At 35.4% G+C, this 27,328-nt stretch overlaps 1 long non-coding RNA gene across 13 annotated transcripts in view; it reads left to right on the top strand.

The window, feature by feature from the left end:
* LOC105470039 (uncharacterized) overlaps nucleotides 1-27,328 on the top strand; it is a 223,466-nt gene that overhangs the window by 83,110 nt on the left and 113,028 nt on the right. For 12 of the 13 annotated variants that reach the window (XR_011619784.1, XR_011619792.1, XR_011619782.1 and 9 more), the window contains 4 exons: nucleotides 1,644-1,823; nucleotides 10,398-10,493; nucleotides 11,050-11,131; nucleotides 25,786-25,934. This is a non-coding gene — a long non-coding RNA (uncharacterized lncRNA). The remainder of the gene's footprint in view (nucleotides 1-1,643; nucleotides 1,824-10,397; nucleotides 10,494-11,049; nucleotides 11,132-25,785; nucleotides 25,935-27,328) is intronic. The other variant, XR_011619789.1, reaches the window with a different exon arrangement.

Genomic DNA, 27,328 nt, shown 5'->3' with positions numbered 1-27,328 from the left:
CATTGAAATAATGTGGGTGGGATTTAGGGATATATGGCCTGAGGCATCTCATCATAGGGTCTTTTAGAGACCACAGTGGCTGGAAAACAAGCTAGAATTTCACTCCCACCAGCTCCTTAGCGCTTCTTAACAAGTCCCACACAGCCACATAGTGATGGTGAAGGCGGTTGACCATAAGATGCCACTGAGAGATGGGTTTAAATCTTTAAATAAATAATTTTATGACATGGAGAAATTTGTTAAGAATAGGCTCTTAATTCTTTTCTCTGTTAGAATCTGCTTTTAAAAATGCAGGTGCCTAAGCCCTGTCCTGAGGCTCCCCAATTAGAATATGACTTGGTCTCACCTGTTTCTGGATTCTTACCTCTGTATTTTCCCAAACTGTTTGGTTCTCTGAGTTCTACTTTGACTGATTTTTTTCTCTTCCAATATATCATTTGCTCTCTTGCTTAGAGGCCTCCACATATAATATTTCTTCTGCCTAAGATACTATTCTCTATCCATCTCCCCATCCCTGTACCTCCTTTATCTTCTTGGCTAATCATGACTCTCTGCAAAGAAGGTGCCCAGATGTGTGCTTCTCTAGAACTTTGCCCTTTTCTCTGTCATAATACTTGCAATTGCCTCTTTGTTTACTTACCTTGCTAGATTGCAAGTTTCTTGAAGTCAGGAATGGTGACTCATTAGCTTACCATGCTATTTCAGTGCCCAGCACAATGCTAGGCCCTCAAGAAGTATTTACTAAATGAAGAATCCAGATTAAAAAAAATGTTTCATGGGTACATAGTAGGTATATATCTTTATGGGGTACATAAGATGTTTTAATACAGGCATGCAATATGAAATAAACACATCATGAAGAATGGGGTATCCATCCCCTCAAGCATTTATCCTCTGAGTTACAAACAATCTAATTACACTCTTTAAATCATTAAAATGTAGAGTTAAATTATTATTGACTATAGTCACCCTATTGTGCTATCAAATAGTAGGTCTTATTCACTCTTTCTATTTTTTTCATACCCCTTAACCATCCCCAACTCCCCACTCCAAGGATCCAGATTTTTTACTCTCTCCCCATATTTTTTTTAAAGCTTATTTTTATTTTTTATTTCCTAAGGGTGCTAAAATTCTGATAAATCATTCAGAAATAATAGCATCACAATATTAGCATTTATTTAGTCATCTATCAAGTCGTCCTCCCACCCCCAGAATTAGGGCATGTGGGTGAAGTCTTAGGAGCCTGCAACATTTTTTTTTTTTCTTTTAAAGGGGCTAGGCACACTCATATCAAGTTGCTCCTTGGCATTTTAAGTGCTATTAGATTTAGAATTAAGACATGCTCTAAATGAAGTACCAATTACTAGTCACTGGTTCAAAATTCAAAGGGGAAGAATAAAGGAGTTGAGGGTGAAGTTAATAAGTAGTCTTCTGCCTCGACTCTGAATCTGCACCCTGATTTGTCCCCATTCCTCTCCTTCTCACACCCACCCTGCCTGTGAAGTCACTTCTACTCTGGAATCTGGGACAAATCCTAACTTCAGTAAAAAGGAGTTTAAGTATTTGTAACTGAGTTATCAGGGAGAATCAACCTTGAATCCATGTTTCTATGGTTTTAAAATGGCCTTTTGTTTTATTTCTAGAAGATGCAATTCTTGACTTGTGATGAAATCAGTTCCCCAATTTATACTGCATTCGTGGAAACTGGGTCTCGGGCAGCATCTCAGCAATTCCTTCCAACCTAAAGTTCTCTTATCTGCTGGTAACCAGTCCATTCCTATTGGTGTTCAAGCAATCACAAACACATCCTACTTTTGAGAAATGTGAGCACATGGTTCCCAGCTCCTTCCTAAAACTCTGCCTTGGATATAAAACATATCCCTGGGTAGCTCTTTTTCTGTCATCACTTCTGCCAGATGTTGATTGCAGAATTCCTGTTTGTTTATTATTAACATTAATTCCAAGAGATGTGTTACCCTGTGTCCAGAACATGAAGTACTTGACTTGCACCAATCTTGCTTATGATTTGTATTTCATTTGCACATGGTCCAAGATGAAAACATTCAAGCAGTATAATCATAAATATTGGCATTTCAGTCATCTGACCCCTAATTTTTTTCCCTTGACATTAGGAATTGATTCAATTTACAGTGATTGCTGCCTATGTAATTATTTCTTCGTAACACAATATTTTAAGAGTACATTAACTCATGCATTATGAGATTGAGTATGTCATAATTATACAAAGCAGCAACTTGATCCGAGAGTTACAAAAAAGAATGGTACTACCTTTCAATTACGACTTTATCTCAGATCCATTTATCAAGTATTGTCAGACTCATGGCCTGTGGGTATCTTTATTTTGTGTCATAAACAGAAAAAGAAAAAAATCATTCAGTTCAGAGCTCAAATCCCTTTTCGGAAAAAAAAAAATTGTATGGTAAAACTGTTTAGCATAAGAAAAGCATTTTTTAAGGCTTTACATAGTTTGTAAACAAGTGTTTATAAAGCCCCCTTTGGGTCTTTGCGACCTTCATAAAATGCGCCTGATTATCAAAGAACAAATAAATTAGGCATGTATACCAAATTTTTCTCTTACAAAGAAACACTGGTGAAATTATGTTAAAATAAACTTGACAAGATTTCTGGATAAATGATACTTCAGTGCCAACAATGCTGTTTCTCTAACAACCTTGCTAAAAGGCTAAATTTTTTGGTGATAGATTATTCCTGAGCATGATACAGATTGCATTTTTAATTTTGCAAATGTTTTTGATTGGCTACTATAACCTTGATAATTACACTGGACACTAGGCATTCAGGGGTTGATACTGGCTGTAAAAGGATCACAGGTGTTTTATTTGCAGCCAGCTAGTGTTCTTTTTAACTCTGATTCCTATCTAAACTCTAGTCGGAAAAACCTAGGATGGGAAAAGCAGAGAAGAAAGAAAGAGAGAGAGAGAAAAGCATTTTTCATGAAGAACCATTCTGCAAAGCATTCTTTATTTTTCGCTTTCCTTCTTTTGTGAAGGGGTCAACCTCAGATAAATAGATTAGATTTGATTTATTCTTTGCCATTGGTTTATTTTTTGCTGATAACCTACAGTTCAAATCTCACAGTTTACTTTAAAAGTAAACAGGCTTCCAAATTAACCCACCTTGGGAAGGTCTTGTGATTCATGGCAACATCCTGTCCATAAGTAAAGAATCTTATCGTGAGCTTTCAAATTGTTGACGTACTGATAAATGCATAACCCACTGACACTGAAAAGGACACTGATTTATTTCCAAATTATAAAGTTTTACTGACTGTCTTGCACGTAGACATTCTAGCCTGTATGTGGCAATCTGTTTCCAAGGATTGTAACCTCTGTATTGTACCCTTCAATAATAATGGACAACTCCCATATGAGGAGTCCCCCTTCCCTTCCAAGCTTTCTTATAAATGTCTTCCAACTTGTCAGACTCCAGAACACTCCCAATTTTGTTGGTGAGTTTTCCCAGGTCATTCCTCACATTTGCCTTCCAATAAACCGTTATCAAATTATTTCTGCCTCAACAACCTTAGTTTTAGTGGACATTGCCAATGTTACTATTTTTGAACATACTCTACTATTTATTTAACCTACACTCTATTTACTGTAATCTATGTGTGCATCAAAGTTACGTAGCTCTGAGGTTGAGTCCTGTGATGTATAGCTTTTCATCTCCCCCCGTTTCTTTTTTTCTTACTTCTCTCCTTCCTCAATTACTCTTAATTATTTTGAGACAGACAATAGACAGATAAACTTATCTCTGTAGGTGTGTTACAATTTTAGCATTGATGTATATGATAATTTCTATTTAAGTTTTAGTTAATATATAAATTTTGCATAGTGTGCATATATTATAAGCAAGTGCTGTAGTTGGAAGTAGGAATTAGGAGGTTAAAGCCTTAGGATAAACATTTGTCACTTACAGTCAGATGAGAAAAATATTTTCTTACAAGAGATTACAAAATGAAGTTATCTTTATGTCTATTATTAACACTAACATTTGTACATGTAAAAAGAGAGGTTTTTTTAGTTTTTAAATTATAAAAGCTCAACTTTTTTCAATTCATGTAAAGAATCCAGGCTCCATAAATGTTTTGCAAGATTACTTTTCTTTAAAGATAGAGATAGACAGATACAGACAGATAGATAGTTAGATAGATAGATATGTTTGTTTAAACAAACAAATGAATAGCTTTGTAAATAGTAGTAGGCAAGGACAATTAATGAATCTCTTAATTTCTTAATTGTTCTTTCCTGCTGTGGACTTTTCCCAGTGATTTTTTTATTTTTAAGTAACAGTTAATTCAGTTAAATGAATTGGGTATTTTCAGCCAACAGATATTTCTTGGCCTCATTCTGTGTCTGAGGCGCTGAGTCGGGGTGGGGATTAATCAGTTGGTCAGGGAAAAGTCTAAAACAATCATTAATGTCTAGAATCACAGAAGAAATTTCCTCATGATAATATAGTATTGAGAGGGCAGAATTGTGTTGCTAAGTTATAAACTACAGAAGTGGGAAAGTAGCATCAATTACAAATTTATCCATTTACTAGATAATCTAAAACTTTATCATTTTGTAGAGAAACAGCCCATACTGTTATTCTGTGTGTTGTTTATGTGGTTTTGTTTTAAAACAGAAATGTTTACTGACAGGACGCTAAAATTTCTGCTTTTGAAAATTACCTGCTGTCTCAGGTGGGAAATCTGGAAATACTAAGAAGAAAATTACCTGAATTTGCTTTGGACAAATTTTTATTTGACTCTAAAGCCATATACATCAATAAATCAACTGACTGGGGGTCAAGATTTTAACCATCAGCTTTCTCTGTGATGATTTTGCATTTTTCATTATGTTTTGAGAGTAAGCTACAGCCTAGGCCAGAAGCCCGTGGCTTTGGGCTAGAAAGATGAGAATGCAATGAGGTAGAAAACATATACACAAATTGCAGCGTCAGTGATGATGTCCTTATAGCTTAACATGCCTGCATAACTGCATTATAAATGGAGACATAAAAAGATACAGCATATTGACATCAACTTGTAAATCAGCAACCCAAGGGCCTAAGAACTTCACAACCTTGGAGCAGAGTCAGTTTGCATGTTTTCTTCAAAACAATTCAGAATGTACAACACTCATAGAGGACTGGTCTTTTTTTATTTTTTTATTTTTATTTTTTAGTCTCACTCTAAAAGGAAATCTGAGCTTCTGTATTAAATGAAACAATACAGGTCTTAGAGACAGAATGATATAAATATATATATATACACACACACACATATATAATGATGTGTGTGTGTGTATATATATATATAACTTTTTCATTTTAAAAGTTAAGCGACAACAAGGAGCCATTTCTTCCTTGTTATTACTAAAAGCTGACAGAAAGCGATGGGAAAAAGAAAATGGTGGTGGAATGGGAAGGCAATTGGTTTCAAGTACAAGGACTGCCACCAACCTAGTCTCTGTTCCCTCAGTTTAGTTAAGAGATCTCTGAAAATATTCCAGCCAAATTTATTTATGTTACAGCTCTAAGACTCTTGAGAATATCTTTCTAAGCCTTTTGTTAGTTCTGAAAATCAGTTCTGGCTAATGACACACTAACCTTTCCTTCTGTTCTTAAGTTTAAAGGTAGCAACAGCAGTAGCTTGCTCTATGTCCCAGACAACCTCTGCCACACCAGGGCTTCACAGCTTGTCAAACACAGAGTTGTTAATTTTCTAAATTTTTACCCCAAAACTGGAAGAAAATTAAAAGATTATGAAGGAAATTGTGTTAGTTTGTTCTTGCATTGCTATAAAGGAATACTTGGGGCTGGGTAATTTATGAAGAGAAGAAGTTTTATTTTGGCTCATGGTTCTGCCGACTGTACAGGAAGCATGGTGCCAGCATATGCTCCTGGTAAGGGACTCAGGAAGTTTACAATTACGGCAGAAGGTGAAGGGGGAGCCAGTGCAACACAAGGTGAGAGAGGGACAGAGAGCAGGGAGAGGAGCCAGACTCCTTTAAACAACCAGCTCTCACATGAATTAACAGAGCAAGAACTCACTTATTACCACAGGGAGGGTAGTACACCATTCATGAGGGATCCACTCCTCTGACCCAAACACCTCCCACTGGGCCACGTGTCCAACACTGGGAATTACATTTCACCATGAGATTTGGAGGGAACAAATATCCAAATCATATCAGATACCAACTTAATAATGTTTGTATTTTATCAGTATGCTAAGGAGAAAGATTAAAGATAAATTAGCAGTAGAACACAGGTTTTGTGTGTTTGGGTATTTTTTTTTTTTTATTAGACTTCCTGTGTTCAAGTCCAAGATCTACTACTTAAAATATGTAGCCTTGAATTATTTATTTTCAGTAAACTTCAGTCTCTTCATTTATAACATGGTAATTATAATGATAATGATGGCTGTCTCAACTTTGCTTTTTTACCTGGAGTAAAACTCAGCACATAGTAACACATTCCCTGTAGGGAATTAAACTTTTAACAGTGCATCTCTTTCCTGAAGACCTTCCCTAATTAATCAGAAATACAGATGTACACCTGTGTCTGTATATTTCACGTGGATTAAAAACATGTTTATCATAACTTTTGAAGTTTGACTCCTTCATACACATTGATGAAAATTAGAGAAAAACTTACTTTGAAGACAAAATGTTAATATCTAAGGTGGCAGTATTCCTCTTAGAATGTGTTTTCTGTTGAACACTGGAGGCTGTTTTATATTAAAAAGAAAACACATCTACATTCTCAAGATTTACTACAAAGTTGAAAACTAAAAAACATTTGATTGTCAAAAGTTCCATTAACTATCAAAACTAGAATATTTATTTATTTATTTTTATTTCAATAGCTTTAGGGGTATAGGTGGTTTTTGGTTGCATGTGTGAATTGTATTGTGGTGAAGTCTAAAATTTTAGTGCACCTGTCATCTGACTAGTATACATTGTACCTAATATGTAGTTTTTTATTCCTCACCTCCCTCTCACCCTACCCCCTATCCCCCTCTAATGTCCAACATAACACTCTATATGCTTTTTTGTATCCATAGCTTCTCTCCCCCTTATAAATGAGAACATGTAGTATTTGGTTTTCCATTCCTGAGTTGCTTCCTTTAGAATAATGGCTTCCAGTTCCACCCAAATTGATGCAAAAGATATTATTTTGTTCTTTTCTATGGCCAATTAATATTCCATGGTATATATATACTACATTTTCTTTATCCACTCATCAGTTGATGGGCACTCAGATTGATTCCATATCTCTGCAATTGTGAATTGTGCTGCAATAAACATATGCATGCAGGTATCTCTTTGATATACCTTATTTTCTTCTGGATAGATATCCACTAGTGAGATTGCTGGATCAAATGCCAGATCTACTTTCTGTTCTTTCCATATTGATTTCCACGCTGTTTTCCATAGAGGCTATACTACTTTAAATTCCCAACAGCAACATACAGGCATTCCCTTTTCACTACATCCACACCAACATCTATTGTGTTTTGACTTTTTAATAATGGCCATTCTGCCTAGGGTAAGGTGATATCTCATTGTGGTTTTAATTTGCATTTCCCTGAGGATTAGTGATGTTGAACATTTTTTTCATGCCTGTTGGCCATTTGTATATCTTCTTTTGAGAGCTGTGTCTATTTATGTAATTTGCCTGCATTTTAATGGGCTTATTTGTTTTTTTCTTGCTGGTTGGTTTGAGTTCCTTGTAGATTCAAAGGATACTAATCCTTTTGTTGGATGCAGAGTTCACAAATATTTCCTCTCATTCTGTAGTCTGTTTACTTTAATAATTATTTGACTGTTCAGAAGCGTTTCAGCTAAATTAAGTCCCATTTATTTTTGTTTTTGTAAAATTAGAATATTTACGAGAATTTGTTTTATGAAAAAATATCAAGTTTAGTTTTTAACCACCTGAGTTAACAGGCGGAAATTCTGGAAGTTAACTTTATGTTTCAATACTTGGGAAAAACAAATATTTGCTATATATACCAATAGAACTAAATGAAATTTAATTTAAAAGTCAAAATATTAATTTCAGTGTTTTCCATACTTGTCTGATTTTAAGCATCACCCACCCAGAATCATTTGTGATAGTTCAGATTCCTAGGGTTTATTCTGGAACTATCAAATCAGAAACTCTAAAGAGAGTCTGAAATAACATTCTACGTTATTCTTATGATCAGATAAGTATGTGAAGAACTAACAAAAGTATTTCTCTGAGAAGTACATCTTTTAAGATTTTTAATCATTACCAAACAACATGAACCTTCTAAGAGAGAGGCTTATATTAAAAATAATGCCGCCGGGCGCGGTGGCTCACGCCTGTAATCCCAGCACTTTGGGAGGCCGAGACGGGCGGATCACGAGGTCAGGAGATCGAGACCATCCTGGCTAACACGGTGAAACCCCGTATCTACTAAAAAATACAAAAAAAACTAGCCGGGCGTGGTGGCGAGCGCCTGTAGTCCCAGCTACTCCGAAGCCTGAGGCAGGAGAATGGCGCAAACCCGGGAGGCGGAGCTTGCAGAGCGCTGAGATCCGGCCACTGCGCTCCAGCCTGGGCGAAAGAGCGAGACTCCGTCGCAAAAAAAACAAAATAAAATAAATAAATAAAAATAAAAAATAATGCAACAGAATTTAAACAGCAATAAAGTTTACATTTTATAAACAAAACCAAATTCAATTATCTTAATTTCTTTTAATCATCTCACAGTTTTCAGATCAGTAACATTTAAATTTGTGAATTTCTCAGACTCATAAGGTGTTTTGACTCTCTGAGAGTCAAAAATAGGAAGTGCAAATCATAGGTAAGGAGGTTTTGAAGTATAGCTCTATTGTTGCTGGTTTAATTTGTGAAGAGGTTTTAAATATTGATTTCTTTCTTCAACAAATGATTTAAACTATCTGCATGTTGGTACATGCCAAGCTATTGTGTGAAATTTTACCAGCTGGGAATTATCCCCTCATTCTCTGGTGTGATTAACACTTCCAGCTGTAGAATAATTAAAATGTCAATCAGTTCTGAAACAGAGCAAAACAGTTTCTCATTTGATCCGTTAGTTGGAAGGCTAAATGAAGGAGTACATCAGGTGTCTAGCTCTTCTCACAACAAGAGTTCACACCCCACCTCTCTCTGTTTTCCTCCACCTCCCCTCTTCTGCCTTCACATACACAAACACACACTGCGGACTCTGGATTTGGGTTACGTTCAAATTTGATTCTTTGATATGACCTCAATCTTACAAAATTTGTTGTGTTGCTTATCTTTAAGAAAAACTTGGGGGAATAATGAGACCAGAAGGTTGGGGGGGGGGGGGTTGTATGTGTTTTTATATGGGTTTTCTGCATGGTATATGTTCCTGGAACCATGTAAACATACACTCCATTAGTTTTGAAACTTCTTCCTTCTTGATCTGACGGCACTGACAATGACGTGCTTCATCATCGCTCATAACCAGCAACCTGAAGGAATGATAAAGCTTCTAGGCTTACAAAAAAACAAAGTGATGGGAAAAAATAGTCACAGCATGCTTAATATTCCTGAGTGTTCCAGTCTGTAGACTTCCATGAACACAGTGGCTGGAAAATACACTATGGATGCACACATTTCAATCCACACATCTCTGAAAGCCCCAGCCCCACTTCTGCTTCTTAAATACTCTTCTATAGGTCTCGATGCCTAGAGTCAGCAGCAGCAGCAGTGTGGCTTTACATTTTTCTGTTAGAGTTCTTTTTTAACTTAAAGCTTTAATAGAAGTTTTATTTCCCTTAGAGAGTGACTCTGAAGTTTAAAGTGGTCTTAAAAACAAGTACCTTAAATACCTGTTCATCAAACATCCTTTTGAACTTTTTGTTTTACTCAGAAGAATATTACTAATCAGATATATGAACTCTTTTGGATGAATGTGATACTCTAGGTAATGATCCCAGAGACTTCTATGGTGGTTATTTTAGTGGTTTCTTTGAAGTCTTAAGAGGAGGTGTTGGCAATATGTAAGTGAAAGCGTGTCAAATTGGTAGAAGCTAAAAAAGGTTGGGTTTCTGAGTGATGTCCTCTCATTTGAAGAAACCTTGAGCAACTCTTTAGCCAGCACCTGCTGTGCTGCCAGGCTGAACCTCAGATAACATGGTGATGTTCCTGATTCATATGATCAAGGTCATACCACCCACAAGTATATTTCTAGGCTTAACCTTTTAAATACGTTTGTCATTTCCTTCCTTCTAAAGCAATAGTGCAGACAGTGCAATTTACTGAATGTTGAGACAGCACAAAATATTTGCTCTTTTCACTAATTTTTCTTTTCTCTCTCTTTTCAACACACTAAACCTCTTCCAAAGGTTCCAGAGGAGGAGTCAAAGCGGCTGTAATCTTGATCCAGTTTTATGGGCAATAGAATTATTTTACTGATTCCTGGAATCATGGCTCCTATGCATGTAAGTAAGATAATCCTTTTCTCCAATCAATATGTATTCACTGAGAGGCTGAGATTACATCAGCAAGGGCTAGTCCGCTGACCCCTAAATATTCATACTTAGAAAGGAAATTTGGAATCCAGTAAGAGAGACGAGACTATGGTTCAATTAAAGAAAATGCCTTTGAAAAGGATGATGAAATTCCTTCAAGTACAAGGTATGCTCTTTGAGTTGTTATAAACTTGTTATTGTTGGAATTTCACTCTGGGTAGCAGATATTTTAATGTCGATGAATCCCAAATGCAATTCTCTGGGCTATTTTTGAAGACTCTGGAACATTAGAAAGCAAAAAATATAAAGTTACCCAAAAAGTCAGCATTGCATCTGAATAGGTTCAAAACAAAATCAGTCCATATCTTGATGCCGTCTGCATTCTCTGAAAACACAAAAACCACAAATGGTGCCAGAGGGAAAAGAGAAAGGACTTCTGTTGACTTCAAATAAAGGCGGTATCTGACAAAAGGGGAAGCAAATGATACCTTGATATGCCATTAACAAATGCCTTGTATATCTACAGCTGCTCTCTATGAGCACTTTGGAAATTAAAGGATTGCCAGCTTTTCCACTTTGGGACAAAAAACATTTGTGCTAAACAGCCGGTAAGTAAATGCAGTAAACATATTTTTACAGTGAATAGAATTGTTTTATATTTTGGGGACTGATTGTGAATTTCTACTGCTTCTTGATTAGCAAACATTTGGCAGTTCCCGAGTCTTTAGACATTAAAATGCCAAAACAGATTTTTATTCTCAGACTGAGCTCCTATATTTTTTTCATTCCCCTAACAATTATCCTCAAAACATTTGAAAGCACTAAAATAAAACGTGTTCTGAAAACACATTCGGAAACGTTTTACCTGTGTGACTTTAATAAACATGTAAAAAAAAAAAATACTGGGTTGATATCTAACTTCCTTAGGGCAGAGATGAGAACACAGTACATACATAATGACTGTTGAAACTGTTGGTGGGCATTTCCTAGGGCCTTGCCTTGGGACCATGGAAGGTTTTATTGCTGAACGCCAAAGCTGGTAAAAACAGATGTTTGTGCAAAGTCTCTTGGGTGTATCTCTTACTGGTAATGTTCTTGCTAATTTTAAAAATCAATAAACTTCTAATAGGTTTAAAAGTTCTCAGTAATGATTTTTATCTCTTTTTAAGAGTCATGTCCTTACACATTTTTGTGTTGTTACATTGAAATTATTGGAGGATTTTTCTTTTAAATGATCATTTTAAGTATCTTACACTTTAATCTTAAAATGGATTAGGAGATGGATTGTATTTGTTTTGCATTCATTCATTGATTATAATTTTTAGTTAACTAATTATATAGAAATGAATGTTTTAATCTGCCAACTTTATATAAAACTTGAAAATTCAGAAAAAACAAGTAGGAAGAATGGCATAATTTTTACACTGGCTCGCATCTTGGTTGCAGTGCAGGATTTTGCAGTCTTCTATGATTGAGTGTGTATGTGTTGTGTATATATATTTGTGCATGTGTGTGTATGTGATTTGTATGTGTGCATAAGTGGAGGTTGTGGTTTTATCATTACAATTAAAGTTTTAAGTTAAAATGTAAAGGCATGTATTAGTTTTCTATTGCTTCTGTAACAAATTACTACAAATTTAATGGCTCAAAACAATACACATTATCTTATAGTCCTGGAGGTGACCAGTCTGAAATGAGTTTCACTGGGCTAAAACAAAGTGTTGATGGGATTGCATTTCTTCTAGGGGCTTTAAAAGAGAATCCTTTTTCTTTCCTTTTTCATATTCTAGGGCCACTTATTTGTATTCCTTGGTTTTTAAGGAATCTTCAAAACAAGCAACTACATCACTCTGTGACTTCTGTTTTCATCAGCACGTCTCTTTCTCAGACTCTGACTCCTCCTGCATCCCTCCGACAAGGACCCCTGTAATTACATTGGTCACATCTGGATAGAGGGCCATCATTCTGACTTCTACTGACATAAAATTCACTAAAATAAAATTCTTGCTACTCACCTCTCCCTTCAGTGAATCTTCCCATGATTTCTTATCTCCCCTGAATGCCAGTATTTTTATCCATATAGTTCGCCTGTTTGCTTAAGGAAATTATCCTTGAGTGTCCATGAAATTTATGCTGATGCAACTTGCCCAACCTTCCCCAACATGCCTACTTTATAAACTGTGGACTTTTCCTTGCCCACTTCCCCTGTGTGAGGTGGAAGCATTACTTCTAGAACAAACATCTTCCACTTGAATCTTTTTTTCTAATGGTGCTTCAATTCCCTGAAATGGAAGCACAACTTTCTCCCAGAGGTTTCATTTCTATAAGATGACATTCCACTCGAAGTAAATTATTTTCTACTTCTCCAAGTCAAGGTGCTGTAAGGAGATGCCTCATCCTTATACCTTGATGCCTCTTCCACACCATTATTCTACAACCACCATCTAACAATCCCTCCTCCCCTGAAGTTGATGATATCTGGTGGTTGCTTTTTTCCCCCATTTTTGGCGTCATATGCTAGCTTCAAGTTCTCCTTATATTCTTCATTTAATGTATTATTTTATTTTTATGATTTGCAGGGATTATTCCTTAGACACTTTATTGTCCATACTACTATCATCTACCAAACTAGCTTCAACTTCAACAGCAGTGGCCTCCTTTATCATCTTCCCATATTGTCCCTTACATATGGAAATATTTTTGAACCTTGAAATTACTTGGAAATGATGAGATGGAAAATGAACTCTAAAGTTATGCTTTGTGACTCTACCCTTCTTCCCTTCCAACTGTTCCCTTTCCCTTTATTCTTTCCTGACCTCGTTTTTCAATTTCACCTAATTCCCTGTCTCTAAACCTCTCTATTCCCTCCATCTTTTAACCTCTCCTGTAAGTCCTTATTTATATTCTGGAGCAGTGTTTCTGAAACTATCTGTGAGGTGAAGGATGAGTTTTTATTTCCCAACCCACTGTCAACTGATATTTTATTAAAATATAATAATCATGAATGTTACTTGAGAATTGAAAATAATAGACAAGTACATACAAAATGCAAACAATTTTTACTTTAAGAGTCAATAGATGTAAAATTTCAGTTACTATGATCAAAGCAAATAGAGTAGAATAAAATAATTATAAAAATCACACATAACACATTGAAAATGTGCTTGTAAATGACTAATATAGCCATTTTACTCATATTTATATGATATTCTTCAATCATAACCAACTGGAATTTCATTGATATTGCACTGAATTTATAGATTAAGTTGGTAAAAACTGATATATTGACAATACTGAGTGTTCCTATCTGTGAACATGGAATATCTCTCCACTTATTTAGCTCTTCCTTGATTTATTTTATCAAAGTTTGTAGTTTTTCCTCACATATTTTTTGTTTATATGATGTTAGATTTATACCTAAGTATTTCATTTTTAGCATGCTAATAAAAATGGTGTTGTATTTTTATTTTTGAATTTCACTTATGCATTACTGATTTATAGGAAAGTAATTTACTTTTGTATACTAACCTTGTATTCTGCAACCTTGCTATAATCACTTACTAGTTCCAGTTTTTTGTTGTTTTGAATTTTATACATAGATCATGTCATCTATGAACAAAAAGTTTTATGTCTATACTCCTAATCTGTATACCTTTTTAAAGAAATTTTCCTGAGAAAAGCACACATAAGTCTAAAACCTACTGGCTTGCATGCTATATATCTGCATACTTTCTTAAATTTTCTCCTATATTTAGTCATTTTTATTCAAACACAGCATGACATTTAATCTACTTTGACTCTCTAATTACTTTACTATTTTCTTTACTGATTTCTATTCCCTGCCTCCTGCTCCCAAATTTCTTTCTATTCTTTATTCTGTTCTTTAATGAGGTACTAATATGATGACTTTAATATGTACCCTCTGTGGGTAAATCAATATATTTAATTAGGACATCCACCTTTCGTGATATCTTATTTTCAGTTCCTCTGGGCAACTCTTCTTATGTTTTTATCATCTTAATGAAAGTATAAACATCTGTTCGCCCAAGCCTGTTTATGTTAATTTTTTGTCTTACTTCACTGGTACCTCCATGTCCTCATTCAGCCAGGATAAGTATTTAGACCTGTGGGTTTTTTTATTTTCTGTATAGGCAGAATTCTAAAATGATGCCTGTGATTCCTGCCCCATGAGGTGCACAACTTTTTGTAATCTTCTCCTTTTTCATGCAAGTGAAACTTATAACTCACTTACAACCAGTAGAATATGGCAAAGGTGAAGGGAAAGCTTAGATGTAACTAAGGTCTTTAGTCAGTTAATTTTTAGTTAATAAAAAGATAGATTATCTTGGATTGGCCTGACCTAATCATGTGAGTCATTTAAAAGAGGCTCTAAGCCTTTGCCAAAATAAGACACAGGAAATAGCAGATACTCTCTCCCTTTCTGGCTTTGGAGAAGTAAGCTGCCATGAATTTTACAGCCAAACAGAAATGAATCCTATCAACAACCTGAGGAAGCCTAGAAGTGAATACTTCCCTAGTTGAACTTCCAGATGAGAATACATCCCAATCACCATTTTGTTTACAGCTTTGTGAAACCTTGAGCAGAGTACTCAATAAAGCTGTGCCCAAACTTGTGACCTACAGAAACTTTGAGATAATAAATATGTTGTTTTAAGCCACTAAATTTGTGTTAATTTGTTATGCAGCAGTAGAAAACTAGAACACTCATTTCTTCCAATTTCCACATTTGCTCTTCAACCAATTTCTGTCTGCTCTCTCTATATAATATTTCTTACTCTCCTCTTTCACCTTCTCATCACTACCACTTTGGTTTATTAATTTTATTTTCTGTTACTAAAATGGCCTTTTGAATGATCTTCTTTCCTCTTCAGCTCACTCTAAGAACCACTAGAAACACTAATTATGCCATTCTAGCTGTAAGGAAAGATGGTCACCGTGGTCATAAAGTAGAGTGGTTGATCTGGTGGTCTTGGCAGAAGAGCATGATTAGATGAAATTTCCAGGGAAGAACTATTAGAACAGGTGCTGGAATGGAGATGGTAGGACCCTGAAGATAAGTTAAGGAATTGAGAAATCACTGTGACTATGTTGCATAGGCTATTCAAGTAGACGCCAAAAATAAAATATGTTGGTTATTTTAATATTACAAATATAACAAGCAGAGAACAAATGAAATTACTCATTTTACGTTGTTTCTCATGCCTTCTTTCACAAAAACTTAGTAGAAGTTCCCCTTTGGCCTTTTGAGAAGAAAGTTTTAAAAATGTGCATTTATGTAATAACTCAATATAAGTTACAAAAGTCATGTATTACAAAGTCCATGCAAAAAAAAATTGTTATCACACAAAAAATTCTGTAATTATCAAGCCTTCTAACCAAAAGTGAGTCAGTTATGCTCTTTTATACAGAAGCTGCTTTCTTCTAGGAAAAAGCAAATGCCAGGGTTAATCAAACCAGCATGGAAGTTAATTAGAACCCCAAGAACAAGCGGATGGGCTTAGCACCTTGGACACATGAATATTTTGTTTCTAAAAATGACCTCAAAAGATTGCATAACAATCAAGTCCAGCACAAGTCAGAAGTGACTAATTAACTTTTCATTTTTCCCTTAGTAATTTAGTCCTGCTCTTTAAAAATATTTCTAAACTGAGAAATCCCCATTAGTTGCTGCATATTGGTTGTTCAAATGAGGGTAATGACCCTTTACTTGATTGTATATACCCATCATTTAGTTTATCTTTTGTATGTGCTTTATAAACAACTCTCAAACACGAAGCAACTTTAGTTAATAGCCTCATTAAATTTGAATGTAGATATAGAATTTTACAGACTGGAAAACTTTCTAACACCACATGGGAAATATTAAATATTTTCTTATCCACCTTGCAATTAAGGGAGAAATTGTGCTAACCTCTCCCCGAGACATTGTTGCTTCATCATCTCAAACCTCTGGAGGCTCACAGTGGCAATGGTTGGGAAGAGGGCGATACATCGAAGCACACTTTCTTATCAATAATTACTTTGATATTTTCGGTTCTGCTCTCACCTTTTTTAGGTGAGAGATCTACCCACTCAGTGGTTACCCAGGCTCAACCCTCATAAAAGAGAGGTTGGGGTCACCTCAGATGTTGCTTTGGCACTTTTTTTAATGTTTTGTGTGTGTTTGTTTCCTAGAGTCAGTCTACTGAGGTCCTACAATTCTCTTCACTGACCTGAACAAACTCGACTCTGCTTTTCCCTTAAATTTCTGTATAGAACCCAGACAACTGGTCTATACTTTCTGATGTTGATTTCCCCCATGCTTCTAAGTTTCTTATGACCTCTGGATTGTCCCTTTGGCTTTGCATAACACCCCTACTTCCAAACTCTAAAGTAAAATTCCTGTGAAGACTGATACCTCAGAAGTGACTGCTTCACAGACAGACATCTCATTTTTTAATTGAGATTTCAACTATTTAACACTCACCGTGTTAACTCATTACACTCTCCTCCATTTGCTCATAAGCAACAAAACAATAACAAAAATGAGTGCTCACTGAGTGCTATAGAATGCAAACTATTAGAGATACAGAAATAATGAATAGGACTTCTGACCTTGAGTGGTTGGTAAATAAAACAGAAATGTAAAAAATTAAATAAACAATTAGGGTTACTGCCACTAGAGAAATAGATCACAGGCTACAGATTACTACTGGCCCTATGAAACAGGAAGACAGCACAGGTATAGCAAGGGACCTATTACGTATAGGTAGAACGTTGTTGGAGATAATGGTGAAAGTCAGTGCCCTGGGCTGCTCTGGTGAATTGACACTCCCCTTCACTGTTTTGCTGACTAGACTTCAAGTACCCTCCACAAGGAACTAGAGAGGCCTTGTGGAGCTGCGTCCCCCTTTTCTACTTGCATGAATTGTTTGCATTGCTTATTTGTGAGTTTTAGCAAAATAAACTGAATGCAGACAATGCCATGTCCAAGTAATCTTGCTTGGCAGTGTTTGAATTTCTATCAGATTTTCCCCCGATTACTTTATTCCTTCTCCCAGTTCAATCGCAGACAAGACACAGGAATCAAATGACAAAAAGTGTGAGTCTGAAGAACTAAAGCAAGACTGTTAGAAAACACTGGGCAGAGAGAGGTGGTTTTGTGCTTGTATGGAGAGAAATAGCTGGCAGGACTGAAAAGGTTTGCATGCACAGCATGGAAACTACTTAGGGGAAGAGTTTTCAATTGTGCTCCTTTCTCATAGTGCGACACTGGCTTGCATAGATGCTCACTTCCTCCTCATTTTTGATAGAAAAGCAGCTGTGACTGTGTAGGGCCACTGAGGTCAGTAGGGTGACATCAGAGAGGCTTAAGACTCACACACTGGAAGACCAGCTTCTGAACAAGCCCTCATCCCCTCCCCTCCTGCCACCACCCTCACCCAGCTGTAAATAACCAAACAATGAAGGCAGGCTCTGGGAGAGAACTGTGTCATAGCAGAGGGTTCCCTGAAAGTCAGTGCTATCTGTTGGGTCAGGGGCAGACTATGGCTCCTCAGCCTCTGCCCCGTGGTGTATCTCTCCCACATTTAATTAGGCCAGGAGCAGCACATGCTCTACCTTATGCACATTACCCGTGAGCTACTGGGTATGCTCAGGGAAGATGTGTTGATAAAAGGAGTCAGACTTTTGTGGAGCAGAGTCATGAAATAGGAGAGTCAATAGAATGGGCAAGTCAGACTAGATGAACCAGACTTAATTAAAGTATCAAATCAAGAATTAATAAAAACACTATCCTCTAATACTATAGAATGAGGGCAATACAAGCCATTTTAAAGAAACACAAAGTAGAAAGCTTGGATGTAGAAAGAAAATAATTAAAACATTAAAAATGAATAATTATACCTGAAAATGAATAAATGAGAATATCATGTCAAGCAACTCTCATGAAAAGAATTAGCAGGAATTAAGAGAGAGAAATTTGAAAAGCTAAGGTATGCAAAATTTAGTACTAGAAACAACAAAATCTAAATATTAGAATACAAAAGAGGAGAAGATACTGGATGGAGAGGAAATTGCTGAATACATAATCATGCACAATTTTTCAGAACTAGAGCAAAATAAATAAATCATATTGAAGAAATTCTTAGTATGACAAATAGGATAAATAAGGAAACAGTTACATCTAGACATATTATAGTTAAAATAAAACATTTGCATCTAGACATATTATAATTAACATCAACTATATCAAGAATATTTCAAAAGCTTGTGGATAGAGCAGATCTTCCTAAAAGAAAAAGACTTAGATTGACTTTAGATTTCCCTTAATGACCCAAGAAACAAGAAGAGAGGTCACAATTGCAAAGGAAAAGAATTTAAACATGGGATTTTATTCCATTTTTTATTATTAAAGATTTGTGATAAACAAAAAGATAAAGAATAATAAACATACCTCTACTATAAATTATGAAATAATAAATCATTACTTTTTTGTGGAAGTATTTTGCTTGCGCACAGCAATCAAATTCCTTCCGAGTATGTTGAGTTTGATGGTCATCCTTCTATGCATGTCTTTATATGTTTAGTTCTTGTGGATATATTTCTAGGCAATATGTCATTTTTTGCATATTTTTAAAAAATAAATAAGCCAGGTATTTTGTTATCATTACTATCATTTCTTTGGTGACAGGGTTGTTTCTTTATCTGTATAAAATAACAGTCGTCAAAAAGTTACATGGAAAAATTAGGGTACTATTGCTTATCTTCTGATGCGGGCAGCTAAACAAAACTTATTTCCACTCTAGTTATTTCCAATAAACACTTTCTTAATATGCTGACAGAAACTCAGTAATAGATAAGTACAGTAGTTGCAATATCATTTATGGCCTTTACAATATAATTTTAGTCTTAAAATATATGTTGTTAGAACTATTTTTCACCACAGATAGTACTAGGAACTCTAAGTATTTTGCTAGACTCTAGTTTGAATATCACCCACTGATTGTGCAAAAGGTATAAATTGTGTTTATTCACAATCATTGCTAAGTTAATGAAACTTTTCTTCCAATATCATAGTTATAAAAACAGACACATAGACCAATGGAACAGAATAGAGAACCCAGAAACAAGCCCATACACCTACAGTGAACTCATTTTCAACAAAGATGCCAAGAATATATAGTCTCTGCAATAAATGGTGGTAGGAAAAAGACAGTCTGTTCAATAAATGGTGTTAGCAAAACTGAAAATCCATGTGCAGAAGAATAAAACTAGATGCTTATCGCTCGCCATATACAAAAATCAAATCAAAATGAATTAGAGAATGATGGTTTCCAGCTTCATCTATGTCCCTGCAAAAGATGTGGACTCATCCATTCTCAGCAAACTAACACAGGAACAGAAAACCAAACACCTCACATTCTCACTCATAAGCGGGAGTTGAACAATGAGAACACATGGACACAGGGAAGGGAACATCACACACCAGGGCCTGTCTAGCGGTGGAGAGCTAGGGGAGGGATAGTATTAGGAGAAATACCTGATGTGGATGACGGGTTGATGGGTGACGCAAACCACCACGGCACGTGTACACCTATGTAACAAACCTGCACGTTCTGCACATGTACCCCAGAACTTAACGTATAATGAAAAAAAAAAAAACTTAAAAAATGAATTAAACTTAAATCTAAGATCCCCAATTATGAAACTACTACAAGAAAACACTGAGGAAAATCTTCAGGTCTGGGGAAAAAATTCTTGAGCAATATCCCACAAGCACAGGCAACTAAAGCAAAACTGGATAAATGGGACCATAACAAGTTAAAAAGCTTCTCCACAGCAAAAGATACAATCAACATGAAGAGAAAACCTACAAAGTGGGAGAAAATATTTGCGGATAACCCATCTGACAAAGGACTAATAACCAGCGTATATAAGGAACTCAAACAACTCCATAGGAAACAATCTATTAATCTCATTTAAAAATGGGCAAAAGATCTGAACAGACATTTCTCAAAAGAAGGCATACACGTTTCAAATAGGCATATGAAAAGGTGCTCAACATCACTGATCATCAAAACTACAATGAGATATTATCCCACCCCAGTTAAAATGTCTTATATCCAAAGACAGGCAATAACATATGCTGGTGAGTGTGTGGAGAAAAGGGAACCCTTGTGCACTATTGGTGGGAATTTAAATTAGTGCACCCTCTATGGAGAACAGTTTGGCGGTTCCTCAGAAAGCTAAAAATTGAGCTGCCATATGATACATCAATCCCACTGCTGGGTATATATCCAAAAGAAAGGAAATCAGTGTATCTAACAAATATCTGCACTCCTGTTTGTTGCAGCACTGTTTACAATAGCTAGAATTTGGAAGCAACCTAAGTGTCCATCAGCAGAGGAATGGATAAAGAAAATGTGGTATATACAATGGAGTACTATTCAGCCATAAAAAGTGAATGAGATCCAGTCATTTGCAACAACATGGATGGAACTAGAGATCATTATGTTAAGTGAAATAAGCCAGGCACAGAAAGACGAACATTGCATGGTCACACTTATATGTGGAATCTAAAAATTAAAACAATTGAACTAATTGACATAGAGAGGAGAAGGGTGGCTACCAGAGGCTGGGAAGGTTATTGAGGGTTGTGGGGGAGGTGCAGATGGCTAATAGTTACCAAAAATAAATAGAAAGAATGAGGAAGATCTACTATTTGATAGCACAACAGGGTGACTATTGTCAGTAATAACTTAATTGCACATTTTAAAATAACTTAAAGAATGTAATTGGATTGTTTACATAACTCAGTAGATAAATGCTTGAGTAGATGGATACCCCATTTTCCATGATGTGCTTATTTCACATTGAAAGCCTGTATCAAAATATCTCATGTACCCATAATTATATACACCTATCATGTACCCACAAAAAATTTTTAAAAATTTAAAATAAAAAATAAGATCTTATAAATATCAGTATTTACTTTTACAAAGGAAAAAGCCCATAAAACAAAATAAGATACCATGTACAATGGAATAAAATAATAAAATATTTTTATTGTGCTAATATATACATAGCATAAAATTTACTATATTGACCAATTTTAAGTGTACAGTTCAATATTGTTAAGTACACTTACGTTTTTGTGCAACCATCACTGCCATCCATCTCCACAACTTTTCATTTTCCCAAATGATTCTCAGTTTCTTCCTCTCCCCAGCCCTTGGCCACCACCATTCTACTTCCTGTCTCTGTTAATTTGACTACGCTAGGTACCTTGTATAAGTAGAATTGAACAATCTTTGTTTCTTTTTCTTTTTTTTTTTTCATGACTGGCTTATCTCACTTAACGTAATGTCTTCAAGGTTCATCCATGTTGTAGCATGTGTCACAATTTCCTTTTTTTGATCTGGAAAATATTATATTGTATATTTATATCACATTTTATTTATCCTTTTATTCATCAATGGACACTTGGATTGCTTTCACCTTTTGGCTATTGCCAATAATGCTGTTACGAACTGCATGTACAAATATGTCTTCAAGCCCCTGCTTTCAGTCCTTTTAGACATATACCCAGAAGTGAAATTGGTAAATCATATGTTTAATATTTTGAGCAAATGTCATACTGTTCTCCACAGTGGCTGCACTATTGTACATTTTCATCAGCAATGCACAAGGGTTCTAACTTCTCCACATACTCACCAACACTTGTTATTTTCTATTTTTTAAGTAATTGCCATTCTAATGTTTGTAAAGTAGTGTCTTATAATTTTGATTTTTATTTCCCTAATGATTAGAGATGCAAGCATCTTTTCATGTACTTATTGGCCATTTGCTTATCTTCTTTAGAGAAATGTCTACCCATGTTCTTTGCTCATTTTTTAAATTTTGTTTTGTTTTGTTTTTTGTTGTTGAGTTAGAGTTCTTTATATAGTCAAGATATTAATTTCTTATCAGATATATGCTTTGCTAATATTTACTTTTATTCTGTGGGTTGTCTTTTTATTCTGTTAGTATCCTTTGATCCATAAAAGCTTTTAATTTTAGTAAAGTCCAATTTATCTACTTTGATGCAAACAGACAGTTTCAAGAAGGAGGGTATGCCTCATCTTTGCAAGAGAAGTAACTATGAAAAGGTTTGAGTCTAGGTTTCATTGGAATGAGTTGGAATGGTGGAGCATGGGGCAATGATAATTGTGACTTCAGACCATAGCTTAGATGTTTAAAAGAAGGAAGGCAAAAGAGAGAGTAGCAGGAAAAAGATATGAGATCACGGAAGCAAATTTCTTCCTTCCTCTTCATCGCCTTCCCTGTCTTCTCTCGATCCAGGTGCAATCATGAGTACTGTAAAATAAAACTCCAGGCAACATTTCCATCTTTATGAAAGAAAACTTTTTTTCTTTTTATTATGAATAAGACCTGAGTATATTAATAGGGTTTGGAAAGAGATCAGGGAAAAGGGGAGGGTCAGAAGACAGAAAAAAGAGGGGAAAATTGTTTAGTGGGGTCCTAATCCAAAAGTGAGGGGTTGGAAGGACAATAAAGGCAACTGATTATTAGACCTGGCCAACAGGTAGGATTATTTTCTATTTCAAATGTAATAAACATAATGAATAGCTGGAGAGGAGAAGGGAATAGAATATTTATGTGTGATAGAGGGAATTTAAAGAGATTCATATGGTAGAATTACTCTTATATCTCTGTGAATTAGGAAACAAAATCATCTGCCAAAGGTAAGGTGTTAGGTTAGGAGTTGGAAACAGAAATAAAAGTCTTGAATTACAAAAAAAATGGCATTTTCCCTTGTTTTGGAACAGAACCAGCTTTAGGATGTTTTGGTAAATTGCTGTGTCTCAACTACCTGAACTGCCTTCCCTGTTGTAAATCTCTCTTTACAAGTAGAAACCGTGGCAAGCAACCTGTCACAGAATTCCAACTGAGTGCTAAATGCATTTTATTCTTTAAAACCTCCTCGATGATCACTAAACAGATGGCCTTCCACAGTTAGCTTCACCAGAACATCTTGCGAGGCCAAGCCTGTTTAGCTTCGAAGATGGCATAAGTCATAGCAGTTTTCACATCGGCCTGTTTCTCACTTGTAGGTGTGTTCACCTACTAATTATTTATATAAGCCTAATAGCTTTTTAAGAAGCCAATTTAATGAAAACAAAATGTGACTGCCAATTTTCTTCTAATTTATTCTTTTGCCAAAAATATTGCTTTTAAAATATAATTCTGATTACTTTCTTACTTAAAATGTATCCTAGGCTCCATATCCTAAGTTGGAATGAAGCCATTGCTTTTCATGATCCTCAGGTCATTCTGAGAGACTCTCAATGTCTCTGCGTGACCTGAACCTCTGTCCACATCACAGTCCCATCCTGTGGTGAAGAGTCTTACTCTCAAACTCATGCTTCCCAGTTTTGTCTCAGAGCCTTCACGCAGACTATTCTCTGTACCTACATCACTCAGCTCCTTGCACGTTAGCAATGCTAATTTGTACTCATGTTTCATGTCTCAGCTTTGATATCACTCTTTCCAGGGGCTTAAAACTCCTAGTATGTGCTCCCACAGTACCTTGGTTTTTTGCTTTACAATTGCCTCCATTTTTGCCATCTCCCTCGGCGTTTTTAGCCACAGAAGTCAATGGACCATATCTGAAGTATCACTGTTCCCTCTGTATACTTTATTATACATAGTGTCTGGCATACAGCATGAATTAAACCACGGTTTTACCATTTTCTGAATTTGAAAAGAGATTTTGTAGAAACAAATTGGACTTTGGATAAATTATCCAATTTTGTTGCCCCTTTTACTAGCTATGTCGACTTGTAATATTATTTAAATTTCTTTGACCCTTGCTTTTCTTAGCTGTAAAACGAAGTTGTCTACCTACCTTCCTCATTGTTGTAAGAAGTAAATAATATATATGTCTAGTACAATTGATAGCACAAAATGGCAAAATAAATGATCAATTCTATCTTATTATTTTTCCAATTAAAACATGAATGCCAATATTGTTATCATGGTTTTTCTCCTTTATTTCTCCTTTACTCATTCTATCAAGATGGCAGCACCAGTGCATTTGAAAAGAGGTACTTATACAATTAGTTGAGATAGAAATAACAACTAAAAATAGCTAACATTTATTAAGCAGTTACTCTGTGCTTGGCATTGTGCTAAGCAGTTTATACATACTATATTGCTAGTACTTATTTGTATCATTTTCTTCATAATATTTGGGATTATGAAGGATGTAGTCAGTGCTTATCCTGCAGTCAGTGATGACCATGGAAGATGAGACAGAATCTTTTTAGTTATGTTGACATTTATGAAGGATGTAGTCACTGCTTATCCTGCAGTCAGTGATGACAATGGAAGATGAGACAGAATCTTCTTAGTTATGTTGACATTCAGGTGGACATTCATTAGTGCATGCCCATTTTTTTTTTTTTTTTTTGGATTCTGTATCCTTTTTGGAGTCTCAGTGCACAGTAAGAAGAGAAGAAACCTATGCAGAGAAATGGACTGCCAGCTGCTCCCTTCTCACACTTTTTACCCACAAAATATGCCTATCTAAAGCTGTTACCAATATGTCCTTTTCTTCTCAAACATATCACCGATTTCTGGGCCATTATTTTATTGGAAGTCCCATAAACACCCTGGACATTTTAATGTCACTAAGATTTCTCATTTTTGTTGTGTATGGGGGGGGTGTGTGTGTGTATACATATGTATATGTGTGTGTATTATACATACATATACATAAAATTTTCTGCTTGCTATTTTTCTCTTTTTTTCTTTCGTTTCTACTGTAGGTTTTCAGTTTTTTAAAGGCAGGAACTATGTTTTATTTGCATTAGTATTCTCAGAAACTAGTATTGTATCAGACACACAGTAGACTTCCCCAAATTATTGTTGAAAGAATACATTTTGAATAAATCATTCCCCTTTACTTGTACAATGTGTGTACACCCACATGAGTACTTTCTAGGTAATTGATATGACTGTCACAATTTTGCTAAGACTTGTACTTAAAGAGTACTTGTATCTTATAGAGATTCACACAGATTAAGTAAAAGACACTGTGTGAGCAGTGATGACCCCTGTGGAAAATTGCTGCTTTGAGAACATCTGGGAAAACAAGGGATTTTCAAAATGGATAGGTTGTGCTTCTATGTTACAGATCAGATGGATGCACTAAAGTGAAACTAAGTGTGCTAAACATGATCTTGGCTTTTTATTCCAGACTTTGAACTAACCTTATTCTCCAACGTCAGTCAAAATAATTTTCTCAATTAAGGTCTGTCAACTAAACACGCAAAAAATGACCTTCATGGGATAGTCCTCAGGAAAAGCTAATAAATGATTGCAAAATGAGGCAAGGAAAAGCACTTGGTAAGTCTTGAATAATAAATCAGGACCTTTCTGTGTTAAGTCAAACTAAGAGGCATTTAATTTGGAACCTTCCAGTGTTTGGCTATCTGCTCAAGGAAAAAGGTTTGCAATAAATGTATGTATGAAAGAAAAGCTGACAGTTGAAAAACTAAAATGAAAAGTAATGACATAATGTTAGGAGATGCCTTCAAGGAGACAAGTTATCAGAACGTTGCGATCTCCATTGAAAACATTTCTTTCTCTCTAATCGTTGTTCTGTGCACTGCTGCGGTATGATGAAATGGCCATAAACTTAGTGTGATAGGCTTGCAGAATAATTTAATTATAATTTAACATTTACTTTTATGCTATGCAATTACTTACATTGCTTTTTGCTGAAGACAATCCATTTAAGCAGCTGCACACAATGAAAAAAATAGCTGACAGGGTCAATTCTAAAGTTATACTAAGGTTTAGTTACATTCGTTTTCTACCCAGTGGACTTAACAAATTAGGCAACATGAGACTGGTTGAAACAAAATAGACAAGTATTCAGGAGCCCTTGATTCTACTCTAAACCAGCTCTTTGAATTTTGTAGTTTCTATAATCTTTAATGGGGTAAGTGGCTTTTTAAAAAAAAATCTATAAACATTGTCGTCTTATGGTTGATATTTCTTTCATTCACTAACATTCTATAAGAATGATACATGCTGATGTGGCTTGTTGAATCAAAGAAAGGCTGTGTCATTTATGAGCTTAAATTGATCTCCAAAGCCAGTCATCTGCATATATTGGGTGCCTATTCTAATGGGCAAGACTGGTCCATGATGTTAGACTTTTATTCTGTATTCTAGGTTTCTTTGTACTTTTTCTCTTCCTGGAAGTCTGTATCACAAGTAATTTTTACATGAACACTTTTACTGCAAAATAATTGTTGTCTGGTTACAATGTTGATATGACCATTTGAAACATCACTTAAGACTTTTTTTGTTAAATACCGTTTTCATGTTCACTCTTTGTGACTTCAGTATTAAAGATTCTATGTTAATTTTAAAATTAACAACCCATTAATTTTGACTTATGTAATTTAGAATTTGGGGTTATTCTGAAAGTAAGCAGGCTTTGCTAGAATTAGAAATTCCAAGTAAAGGGCATAATGTAGAGGCTGATGGTTTTAAAGCTTTCAGGAGACAGAATTCATTTAGTTTATTCTTAGAGTAGACTAACAGTTTTGTTTTAAATAGTTGTATTAAGATATAATTAACATAAAACTCGCCCGTTTACAGTGTACAATTTAAGTTTTCATTGTTGTTTTGTTTCTGGAGATAGGGAAGGTGGGAATGGTCTTCCTGCTTCTGCTGTTTTCTGTTTCCAAGGCATCATATTTTTGGGTAGCATTTTCCTGTACTCCATC

This window comes from Macaca nemestrina, chromosome 2, assembly GCF_043159975.1.
Source record: "Macaca nemestrina isolate mMacNem1 chromosome 2, mMacNem.hap1, whole genome shotgun sequence".
In the NCBI taxonomy this organism is placed as follows: Eukaryota; Metazoa; Chordata; class Mammalia; order Primates; family Cercopithecidae; genus Macaca; species Macaca nemestrina.
The sequence above is the reverse complement of the archived record's forward strand: the minus strand, read 5'-3'. Positions and strand labels throughout refer to the sequence as shown.